Source organism: Lepisma saccharinum, chromosome 9, assembly GCF_977018435.1.
Source record: "Lepisma saccharinum chromosome 9, izLepSacc3.1, whole genome shotgun sequence".
Classification (NCBI taxonomy): domain Eukaryota; kingdom Metazoa; phylum Arthropoda; class Insecta; order Zygentoma; family Lepismatidae; genus Lepisma; species Lepisma saccharinum.
The window spans coordinates 93,354,949-93,367,523 of record NC_139237.1 but is presented as its reverse complement, the minus strand read 5'-3'; the positions used below and the strand labels follow the sequence as shown (position 1 = coordinate 93,367,523).

General features: G+C 40.9%; 2 protein-coding genes across 3 annotated transcripts in view; one reads left to right on the top strand and one right to left on the bottom strand.

The window, feature by feature from the left end:
- The window catches only part of LOC145992267 (bicaudal D-related protein homolog), a 181,205-nt gene that overhangs the window by 106,042 nt on the left and 62,588 nt on the right, over nt 1-12,575 (bottom strand). The gene's annotated exons all lie outside the window — the stretch shown is intronic.
- Nucleotides 5,948-12,575, top strand: part of LOC145992266 (citron Rho-interacting kinase-like) — a 181,547-nt gene continuing 174,919 nt past the window's right edge. Inside the window, exon 1 of one of the 2 annotated variants that reach the window (XM_083128641.1) lies at nt 5,948-6,049. The gene's annotated coding sequence lies outside the window, so the exon portion shown is untranslated. Of the gene's footprint in view, nt 6,056-12,575 lie in introns of both variants that reach the window. The other variant, XM_083128642.1, reaches the window with a different exon arrangement.

Below are 12,575 nucleotides of genomic sequence, written 5' to 3'. Positions count from 1 at the left end.
CAAAGGAAAGTAGTAAAGAACTCAGTAAAAAAAAACAAAGTGGCATTCCCACCCTTAAAATGGCCCCGATTACGAAATTTGTCTTTGAACAACTTTTAAAACGAAGGTTAAAAATGGTAATTATGAAATATTTTAGAGTGCATAAATGACCCCTCCCCTCCCATAGAACGCAGTCATCAGGAGCGTATATTCTAGGCTAGCTACGCTAAACCTGAAGTCTAGAGAATAAAATACAGGAGAAAAATCGATGAGAAATTGTAAATAAAATTCTTCATATCAGTGAGATGATGGTGATTCTGGAGTTGGCAACCTGATTTCTTGTGAGTTGGCAACCTGATTTCTTGTGAGTTGGCAACCTGATTTCTTATGAGTTGGCAACCTGATTTCTAATGAGTTGGAAACCTGATTTCTTATGACTTGGCAACCTGATTTCTTAGGAGTTGGTATTTCTATTCATAGCCTAGGAGATAGCCCAGACTTTGGACTCAGTATACACTGGCAGCCATGTAATATCAACCCTTGAAATTCCAGCCACTTCCGAAGAAAATCGTGCGTACTCTAGTGGTTGTAGCGGAGTTGTAATTTCTCGGGTTTCCCCGAATAGTTCAATCTTCAATTCTTTCGTTTTGTAATCAACGAATCCAAATTCGATTTCCAGTAAATTTGAATCCATCTTAATCTAAATTAACATCTGTTCTAAAGCATACTTTCAAATAAACTTCTCATTTTGAGTGATATCAATAAGTTTTAAACTGACAAGTTACATATGTCAAAAGTTTTACGTCAAACGCTGAGTTACGGACGTCGATTTCGTGCACCGAGGGTCTGCCTGCATTCACGCCATTGGGAAAACACGTTTCTGCTCGTATATATGAAAAAATTCGAGCGCACAAAATAACTCTCCTTTGTTCCCAAAACTTGGGAGCTGTTGACCTTTGACGCAGATGTGGAAGGAATGTGGAAGTTGGAAGATGACGTCAAAGCCACTGAGGCCGCAACAGGGGCAGCGAAGGTACGGATAATGAAGCTCCTCTATGAAATAACTTTCTAAAGTCTAGAGAATCTTCTAAATACTTCCAGCTACTTCAGCTAAAACAAAATGATCGAATATAATAGCTGCCGTCTACATTTTCAATCTTGATTGAAATTATACAAAATAATTTTACCTAACCTCTGTCTGGCTACGGGCCTGATAGAGTACAACACACATATCTTTGCCGTTGCGTAGATACCAATTTTCGTTTCGTCTACCTCTGTCTTAGCATCCTTGTTCTACCCTGCTCGCCAACATTTGCTATTGTTGCCATATTGTCATTCCATTCCTGGACACACTCGCGCAAACATCATTGAAAACATTGAAAACAATTGAATAGCGCTCCAGTTCGCGGTTCACACCGTTCGGCAGGGACGGTAATGTGGCAATATAGCACGGCGTAGTGGTTGCTTCTTTTATGCAGTGCATGTTCATTGGCTAGCTAGTAACTAGCGTTGCCAACTGTAATAATGAAGCACTATTTCTGTCACGGACGGGGAAAGGCAGGTAAAGTGACGGTGAGTTTTGTTGGATTGGAAGCACCATATTTTTATTTTATACTAAGTATTTGACCGGTTTGACGTTGTATACGAGTGCTTCTGAACTGTAGACAATTTACCGAACCCATAGCTGTGTTCAATGTTATCTACTGGTTATAATCAGGGCTAGGATTTATAGGTAAATACATACTTTTAGTTTGACGAAATATCGCTGAAATTTTGTGATATCTTTGCGAATAGTAATGTTTGTAGTGATTTAAGGTACATTTTATTGTCAACATTTTTCCATATTTCTAACTTTAATAAATACTTACTTTTACATATTTAAGGAAAATATACTTAATTTTACATTTTCAACAGGTTTAATTCACAAATTGTTCATATTTCATAACTTTGGAATTGTTCAAAATAAATAACAGCATTTCAACTCTTGGCTCCGGCACGTGTTCTTGTAGAAATGGCATAGAGGAGGCTGTCATTTTTGCTGCTTAATGCGATGCATATTGTTTTCTGTGTTAAAATTGCCATGCTTTGATGAGTGACCAAGTTCATAGCAGGGCCGGCGGAAGGGGAGGGCGAACCGTGCCACCGCCCAGAGCGGCAAATTTTCAGGGCGGCAAAATTTGAAGAGAAGAAAAAAATAAGCCTATTGAAAACTGTGGCCGAGCGAGATATTCTTTTGCGCTTAATAGTATTGAAATAGCATAAGAAGTATCATTATTTATTTTATATTTTGATGTTTTACTTAGGAATATATTGATTTTCAATTTCCCGTTGCTGCGTAATGACGGGGGGGTTCGAAATGGAGCGGCATCTGCCGCCACCGCCCAGGGAGGCAAAATGACTAGCGCCAGCCCTGGCTCATAGCAAAAGAAAGAGCCGCGCAGCTTATCGTCTAGTGGCAGTATATGTACTTGTTATTGTTGTGGAAGCCGGCATCATTTGTAAATGTAGAACAAAGGCAACCGACTTTCGCCGATCACAGAGAGGAAATAATAATACTGCTTGAGGAGGAGTGTTGTGGTCCAATTGTCGCGGTTTAACACGTTGGCATGTTATCTGCCGTTGCAGTTCCATACCAGTGTATACGGGTTTTGGGAGTGAACAGTTAGAACGCCACCAGTGCATTAATTCAATGATAAATAATATTTTTTTATTTTGTTTGAAATCACTAAAATAAGGAATCGTATGAAGAAGTCTTCTTTGCAGCATTTTTGGTAATTTTACGTATGTGTTAGTTCATATTTTACGAATGTTTAGTCCATATGTATGTAGCTACATACAAAGCCACTTGTTAGTACATAATTAATCCTAGTCCTGGTATAATGCATGACGTTTAAAACTCAACGTTAGATAGACCTGAATTCTTTAATTTTCTTGTTGTACGTAACAGCTGTGCATCGGCGCACTGCAGCGATTTTTCTATCTGCTCCATTAGCAACACTGCTTCTTGAGTTGTGTCGCGCATCGCACGGCAGAAATATCTGTGTTGGACTCTACCGGCCTAGACATGGTTGTCCCTTCATCGATTTCGTCATATCATCACTCATTCTCATCGTCGCAATTAGCCAAAAGTCGCAGAAAAGCGACACTAAGTAACAAAAATCAAATCAAATCATATTTACATGTAAATACACCGACACGAGCATAGAGGACACTCATAATGGTACGTAGCTTATGTTCTTGTTCTGCGCCTCGAGACGGTGCACAGGGCTCAGATTTCACCACGAGGCAGTGTATTGTCCTTTCGTGGCTGCGGGATGCAGGTGGCTTCCAGCGACCACCAAGGCCGGCAGCAGAAGTTCATTGCCGACCCGCATGAGGCCTTGTCGCTTGATAAGAACGACTCTCGATTAGAGAAATTGGCTTTCTCCTAAGCTGACAGCTTTATCGCTTGACTTTCCGCTTTTCCCGGCGTCATTAGTCATCGACCAAAGCATCACGCTATTGTCTAGCAAAAGTACACGGTACACGATGCGTCACATTTTTTCGAAGTCAGATTGCAGGAGTCACGGATACCAGGTATAGTCCGAGGGAGAACCACATGGAAAACTTCAATTTTTTTTTTTCTTATCGACTGGATTTTTGCATGTACAGTTGCTGCATTTGAGCATAGGTCCATTGCTGATCTACATAAATTTTCAAATCTGAATTAGTTCCTGTATACCTGAAGAAGAAGAATCTTTGGGATGCACGTAAAGTCACTTTTATGAGCCACCACGAAGGTCTTTCCATCCATTTGTCTGCGAGCTGAGGCCATTGTCGAACTTCCTGATCCATTCGTAAACTTGCAGGTGTGGTAAGCATTCATACAGATCTTGAATTTTTATTAGCCAGAGCCATTGACAATTTCCGACCTATCAGTATTCTTCCCGCGCTATCGAAAGCATTAGAATACATTGCTCACGACCAAATCAGCCGACATACAAATGAAGTTCTGGCTCCGTTTCAGTCGGGATTTAGACCTAATCACAGCACTAGCACCGCCATGACTCACATAACCGACGACGTCAGACAAGCTATGGACTGCAGACAGGCGACAGTTTTAGTTTTATTGGACTACACGAAAGCTTTCCAGTCACTCGACCATGATATTCTCGTTTCCAAGCTAAAATCATTTTTTAATTTCACCACCTCTGCAACCGACTGGGTCAAATCCTACTTAACTGGACGTAAACAAAGGGTGGTTTATGATGGCAAGTGCTCGGCGCTATCTGAGATTACTTGTGGCGTTCCGCAAGGAAGTGTACTCGGCCCTTTATTATTTTCTTTATACATTAATGACCTACCAAATATCTTGAAACACTGCCGTTATCACCTGTATGCCGATGACCTCCAGTTGTACTATTCTGCACCCCCAGTAATGTTAAACGATGGTATTTCCAAGGTTAATGAAGATATAGAGAAGATTGTTAACTGGTCGCTAGACAATGGCATGTATATTAACCCTAATAAAACACAAGCAATTTTGATTGCTTCCGATAAACTGAAACGTTACGTAGATCTTAACATTCTGCCTTCCATTCTTGTAGATTCGACTCACATTCCATTTAACCAAACTGTTAAAGATCTGGGAATTGTATTAGACGGAAATTTATCATGGTCACATCACACAAGTTCGGCGTGTAGAAAAGCTTTCGCATCTCTGTATTCTATAAGACGCATGGGCAAGTTCCTCCCCACCTCTATCAAGGCCAAACTATGTCAGTCCCTAGTTTTATGCCATTTAGATTATTGTGACGTAGCGTATTCCGGCTTAACAGGTGAGTCAGCTAGACGTCTGCAGAGTGTTCAAAATGCCTGCGTACGATACATTTTTAATTTAAAATATTGGGACCACCTATCACCTTATTTTCTCAAATTGGGGTGGCTACGTATGCAAGAAAGACGAACGCTGCACACTCTGATTTTACTTTACAAAGTTCTCAACCTCAAGTCACCTTCCTATCTCCTCTCTCGCTTCCAATTTCTTCACGAATTTCACGATCGCGACACCAGATCACGCAGCTCCTCAGTTCTCTCTATCCCCGTCCACAGATCAAACTTCTTCTCCAACTCTTTCTCCGTATCGGCTGTAAGACTATGGAATCAGCTGCCAGAAAGCACTAAAGCAGTAAGCTCCGTCGTTTCCTTTAGCAGACGTGTTCGCCACTCTCTTCAGAGTAGTCGTTAGATCTTCCCCTGTCAAGCAGACTAAAAAGCATGTGCAAGTGAACGAACTCTTAAAATACCTTGCAGTTATTTAAATACAATTTTAAATTTTGCATTATTTCATTCCATATTTAGTTTTTTATGTATTATATATTTTGTATTTTGTGTGTTATATTCAGGGCTTTAAATAAATAAATAAATTTCTGTAGGCTTTCAGAGAGCAAGAAGCAACTACTCTTCACTGGTGCAAATGTGTATGGAGGAGCCGCCATTTTCAAAATGACAAAAATGGCGTTTCGAATCGTTGGTTGAAGTTTGTTTTAAGTCCGCTTTATGCACAGATTGGGACTGGACCTACAGTTTAAAGTTCAATCCGAACCACTAAGTGCCTCCACCGAGTATCGAGCCAGGGCGACGACGTTACCACTACGCCATCGGGGAGGCCCTAAGTGGCGTTTTGAAGCTCACTTGATTGAAGTCGTTTTGTTAATAACAGTTGTGTAAATTTGACCTGCACACGGTATAGCGGGCACCTGTAATTTATTTAAAACGTATTGTACTTTGGTACAATTTCAGGTTTCTTCCTGCTATAAATTTCTTCTGCTTCGCTCTTTTCTTTTTCGTAAATATTTAAATAGCTTCACCAATTCTTCATCAGATGGCCAGCGTAAGCATCACGATAAACTAGTCCCATCTAGGGGCAATTGTTTCCCTTGCCAAACTCTGCCTCTTTCCTCACCTTGGCTGTTGAGAGCCACGCAACTCTTGCTTGGCAGTGCGAACATGTGGACGAATGGGACCACGAAATTCCAGCTTCACTCATTCTACTGCAGCGATGATTGTTCGTCATGTGAATGGATTATAGGTATGTGTAAGTCTGTTTAATGCATTTTTAAATAACGTGTCAACAGAACTGCAGCATTTTTACGTGCCGATTTCGAGCTTTCTAAAAAACTATGCAACGCTTGTTACAACCTGTAACGCTGGAAAACCTTGATCATGTGAACTAAATTAAATTTGACAAATGATTTTTCAAGTTTGAATTGTACGTTTGACTGTAAAATTGACATCTACGTAAACCATGTTTCCAATCCAGTGACTTAAACTTACCAGTCTTAGTTTCTGAGCAATATAAATCTTTGCGGCATGAATAATTTTTTAAAATTATTTTTATCCAGTCTTTACCTTTTGCAATACTGCTTCGGCCGACAGAAAGCTTCTTTTTTTTGTATTACATATCTATTAACTCAAATTCATTGCGTTTCAAGAGTCGAACTACCAAATACGGCCTTTTTGGGAAAGTTCATACCGGGATGGAGGAAATTGAAAGAATGAAGTTCAGCCGAGCTAAGTAAGGGTAGAGTAAAATATTGTAGCTCACGTTCCTCGCTTTCTGGTACGAATTATTTCAGGAAATTAAGCCTATTTGATTCACACAAGTATATTTGAGAATTGTTGATAATTGCATTTTCACTTTGACTCAAAAAGGATAATACGGCACAGAAAAGCTTCTTTAAACTAACGTTTGGTTACGTATCTGAGTATTTGAATATTAGAATTGGCAATATCTGCATCATATTGCTTAATTCTTAATAAGCACAACGTTGCTCTTGTGTGTAAAGTTTCCAAAAAAGAGTTGAATTTGCAAAATGAGGACTCTAGTTTTCTACTCTTTTATTAATAACCTAACGAGAGATATTGATGGTATTTCTGTTTGCATGCTTTGGAGCAGCCAATATAATCCGACAACTTTTCTGGATTTTGACTGTAACTACTTATACAAATAATTGCAAGGAAGTGTCCAACCGAGTTGGTTAGTGTGCAAAAAGAGTTTGAAAGTTTAGATAAGAATCCTTTTAGTCTAAATTGCGAAATTATAACCTCTTGAAGAACTGAGTAGCTAATACCTATAATGCAGAACTTTCACTATCTGGCTGCAGATTATCTTGATTTTAATCTGCGTTGGCCAGCCTGTACAGGGAACAACATAAAAATTCAATTTTTGTATGCCTGTTGCTTTCCTGGTTTCAAACCCATCGAGATATTTCTTATTGGCCAAAGCGACACGTTACAACGGTTTGTTCTATAATTCTTGTTTGAATTTTAAGGTTTTTCACTTGACTCTCGCCCGTAAATAACAGTGAAAAAGTAGACACAGGAAGATCCTCGGAACGAAGCCGCTAAATTAATGTTTGCAAACTCCTTCACTTCAAAGGGACTGCTAATTGCCTGTTGTCGAAGAGGCCGTAAATCTTTCTGAAGAATGAATCCTGCTCAGAGTCAATTGATCGTGCAGTACTTATCACAATAATTATAGTTTACCACAATCCGATGGAAAGATGAAAACGCCCTGGTAACCACAATGAGTTACTTTGACTTGTTTCATAAATTGTAAGTTCTTGTTGAAATAGATATTGCATGTAATTATTACAGTAGCACATGTTCAGATTTTTGCTGAACTCAATTCTACTTACAGACTACATTCCTCGATGAGAAGGGAAGCAATTTTTTTCTTATACCGTAATTCTTATTTTTCTGCCGCTCTTGTCTTATCGCGACGAGCAGGATGAATGATGAATAAATTCATGAAAATACTTCACAAAGAATCAGGCTGGGGCTCGAACACACTGCCACCGAGATGGCACATTAATTACAATAAAAATGTGCAAATTTTGATCTGCATAATTACACATCCTTCATCAGAGCTTAGCATAATTAAAGATGACATTTAGCCATAGCAAAAAAAAAAAATGGCGAGTTTGATTTAGGGCAATATGAAAGTCATATATGTAATCGGTATTGGGTCTAGAGTTGAATAGTGAAATTTGAATCACTGTGTAATGTTTCTCCATCGGCAATCAAACTGGGGATAGGTAAAATATCATGATCTGTAGAACCATGGTTAGTCTTTTAGATAACAACAATTTTGTTCCAAATTTTATCAGCAAATATTTCATGCATGCTCACGAGATTATACTCACGGACACTTCTGGGTTGTTATGGCCTAATGTACTTTCAATGGAATTGCTACAACGCAGAAGTTTCCATGACTGTCTATAAGGTAAAGTTCCCCGTGCGCTTTGCACTATACCATGAGGCATATATAGGGGTGTGTGGGGGTAGAGCCCCCACACATTCTTCCATTTCGGCAATTTTGGAGGTGATGTGATCAGCACAACGTTCCGTCCGCCTTAACCCCCCCGGTTACCAATTGTTTTTTAGGTTGGATGAGCCCCAGAGCCGCTTTATGCGGAATCAAGGCCGGAAAATTCCGGCCCTGGATCATCTATACCGGAATCGAACCCGGGTCACCATACAGACTGGACCACCGCGGTTCTGTTTCAGCATATTATGAATCTCTAACCGAATAACTCTTTTATCCCATTTTATGCACTTTACACTAGTATTTACCTTCCGATTACTAACCTTTTCTCTCGAAGATCTTAAAATCAATAATTGTAGATCTAACACAACGTTTTAACCCTACTAACACTATTATATGTAAACCAATCATTATTCTGATCTCCGAATAATAATTGGTCCTTTTTCTGGTATGATATTAAACCATACCATCATGTAAAAAAAAATTACAAACAAAAAACATGTATAAACGGGTGAATCCAGTAAATATTTCGCGTAACTGACGTTGCAGTATAATTTAAGGCAACGGGACAACAGCGCATACCTCCGAATGTTCCCTCCTTTATTTTTATGTTATGAATAATGTAAGCGTCACTTCAATGTGCTGCATTCGGCTCATAGCGGTCTTCAGACCAAAAATATGTAGGCTAAATAGAAGACCACTCGGCTCGAGAAACGACGTGGCCCAAAATGTGATAGGCATCTCCGATCTCGAGAAGCAACCGAACGGAAACATTATGGAACTCTCGGGTTGTGCAAGACGACCGATCCGTTATTTCATTCGCAGCAAATGCGCGAAAGACTGCAGAAGCACAGACGACGACCCGTGACGTAACGCAGGGAGCTTTCCCACAACCTTTCGCTCGTGGGAGACAAGGATGAAAACTAACGACGCGACACTTCGGAATTATGTCGATCCACGAGCCGTTCTGCTTTACAATTTGAACACGGTCGGTGGGAAAATTTATGGTTATGCGGTTCACATCCCTCGCCGCGATTCATGGAAGACCAGGCTACTCGCATCTCTTCTTTCGTCGCCGTTGCTCAATCGAGTTTCTTTTTTTCGGTAAAACTTCTGTTTCTCATCCGACCAGCTTCAGCTTAATGACTTTATTGTACGCCACGTCTGCTTTGTTACTTCATTTTCATTCACATCGTTACCGTCTCCTCTTTCCAGGACAACGCCGTCGCCTTATCAAGGGATCCCCGGTGGAGGCATGTGTTAGTTCGCATTCTACTTTAAACTGTAGGTCCAGACCCTGACTCCTCTTTCCTTTCTATCTACCATTGGTCCATCCGTATTATCTGCCTCGGGACCAGGCCTGTAGCCAGAATTTTATGTCGGGGGGGGGGGGGGGGGATCATCCCTTATCAGGAGCCGCCATCGAAGGCAAAAAGGTGAGGGGGGGTAGAAGCTATGTCGATGAATTTCTCCGTATATTACAATTTATTATACCTAGGTAAAAGATGGAGCCCTCTCTCTTGGCTACGGACCTGCTTAATTCTGTCAGCTCTGAACTCTGTTCACAATTTTGATTTCTTAATTTATTCTCGTTTTTGTTTCCTCACGAGATTATTTTCCTAGTTTCCTCATATTGTGATTGCTTCTGCTTCATCCATAACATCCATAATGTCAGAGGAACTTTACGAGAGGTTGGGACATCTGCGACATACATGTAAATCGGTGCTTGACTCGATGCTGGCGAAATAATGAACTCTTAGTGCACACCATGGCAACCACGTACCACGAACTGACTTAACATTTTCGTAGTATTCCGCAAAAGGATGAATTGTACGCATGCTTTTCTCTTTGGTATTCCAAAAGGAAGGTATAACTCGGTGTAGTGTTAGAAATATATAAGTATACAAAGTGACAAGTGTAGTGTTAAAAATAACTATTATTGCAGTAAAGTGACAAGGGTTTCCTGTCCCGCTGCGGTCCCAGCGGAGAGTGGAACGGAAGCCCCGTCCTTCACCCAGATCTCTCTCCCGAGAACAATGGACGATGGCCACCAGCAGGCTTTGTTCTCAGCGCCCCGTGGGTCACAGTACAATTGCCGAGATCTCGTGAAACCATAGGCGTGACCACGGAGGGCAACGGGATGGACAGTTGGCCCCTCTAATATTTTCAGTTAGAAATTTAGCGTACATGGATCTTATTGGCGTTAGTAAACAATATCATACTCTAAAAAAAAAAAAAAAAAGCATTTTCAAGCCGATGCAAGTTCCAACACAACGAAGATGTAATTGTTTCTTACGTAATCCCATTTCGTTCCCCAGCGTACTGTTAACACGTTTACATACTCTCTTCATTTGTTGTGTTACTTGCATCTGGCTGCGGAATAAATTGCTCGTACATTGTTTTGAATCTGGTATATGAAAACATGTTTATTTTGTATATTAGTCTCTGAATTGCCAGCCTCCTTGGCGGAGTGGTTAGCACAGCGCGCTTCGACGCAGAGGTCCCGGGTTAGATGGTATGATAATTTCCTTCATCATAGTCACTCACCCTCATAGTTGCAATTAGCCAGAAGTGGCAGAAAAGCGAAGTAATATACTAATCAATCGGTCTCTTAGGCACACAGATAGGAAAAGGGGGATTGTAGTTTTTCATTTCCCGACTGAACTTTCATCAAGGTTTATGGCCCCTCTCCCTAATCATAGGGTGAAATAATCATTCATTTGTCTTGGACGAATCTTCTACAAGTGCATCACTTTCATAATGTGATGGAGAAGGGAATGAAGTACGGGTCTCGTCTTCTTCAATCTTTATTCAGGGCCTTAAAACTCTAGAAAAAGGTGAGGTTCCCATTCGGTCGCTTCTTCCGGATGCATCCCGTTGCTCCTGCACTAGTAAATGCAACGGATTGTGGTGCGATGATGCCACTTGTGAAATCGTCGCTTGTTCGTTTCTCTCTCCTAACAGCACCGTTATGTCGGAAATAAAAGAGAAAACAAGCGATACGATTGCAAAACAGATTTTTTCTTTTGCTTTGGTAACAAAGCTGTGAAAATTCACACGTGTGACAATTATTACAGCAAACGGGATTTTAATGGTTCGGAAGAAACCTGCCTAGCGACAACGAGGCTCTTTACGCATGTATTGTAGATTTCGCGACATATAATTAAAATTTTACTCTTGATTCTTCTGCATCTCATGTAATTCTTTTCTTCGGCCATAATAAATAAACCTCATGTAGATAATATGCAACAAACGGTAACAAACATTTTATTTGTTTAATTTTAATACCTGGCAACTATCTCTCGGGGAGGTGGGAACCCGTTGGACCTCCCTGAACAATCATTGCTTCAAGACAAAGAGACAACATAGTAATGGATCATCGACACTCGACGTGGGCCAGCAAAGAAATTGTCCATCTGCGATTGCCTTCTGGAGGCGACGTTTGGAAATTAGCTGCCTCTAAATGTACGGCCACCGGCAGTTAAAAATGAGGCAACTGTACCCTGTCCCAGCTAACTAGAGCAGAGCCGCGCATATCTGCATAGGGGGAGGAAAATCGAGTGGTGAAAGCGCAGCGCTGCCAACCGTTCGGTCCTGACCGTACATGTACGGACGCACGCTCCAGACACGCTAAATGCACGGCTTGTCAAAATTTGCTCTTGCAGTTTTATCCCTAATATTTCCCTAAGCAATTCTTAAACCAATCGTACGGACCTGGGGACGGTATTATCCTTTTCAAAAGTTTGCAACGCTGAGGAGGAAATCGGGAAACTCCCGTCGCCCATTACAGAATCCCGTTTCTCTCACTGTTCATTGGTGGAGCCGTCTCGCGTCACTACTTGCGCAGAGACTTGTTCTCGTTCGCCTGGTCTACAGTTAGCTGGTATAGAGTTTAAATCCTGAAATGTTCGGTTGCTTGCAAGGCGTTAAATGTGTTGCCTAACTCGACGGCGGTGGTTGTTGCCATTGAAAATCTTCTATTAAATCCACTTAGCGCCCTTGAGTTAGGCAACACACACAACGCCTTGCAGGTAAGCGAGCATTTCAGGATCTAGGTGCCCCATTTCTATTGCCGGTGACCGTACATGTTTAAACATTCCATCCTACCAATTAAAACAGTTACACTGAAATCCGCGCCTGCTTTACAGGCACATCACGGCATCCTTTTGGCGATGAATGAAGATCCTTACAGACAAGCAAAGTCGGAAGAAAATGGTAAGTTAAGAGCAGAGAACATAAAAAATGCAGGTTGAAAGAATAATTGATGCTTCAGCGTAGAGGGTATCCT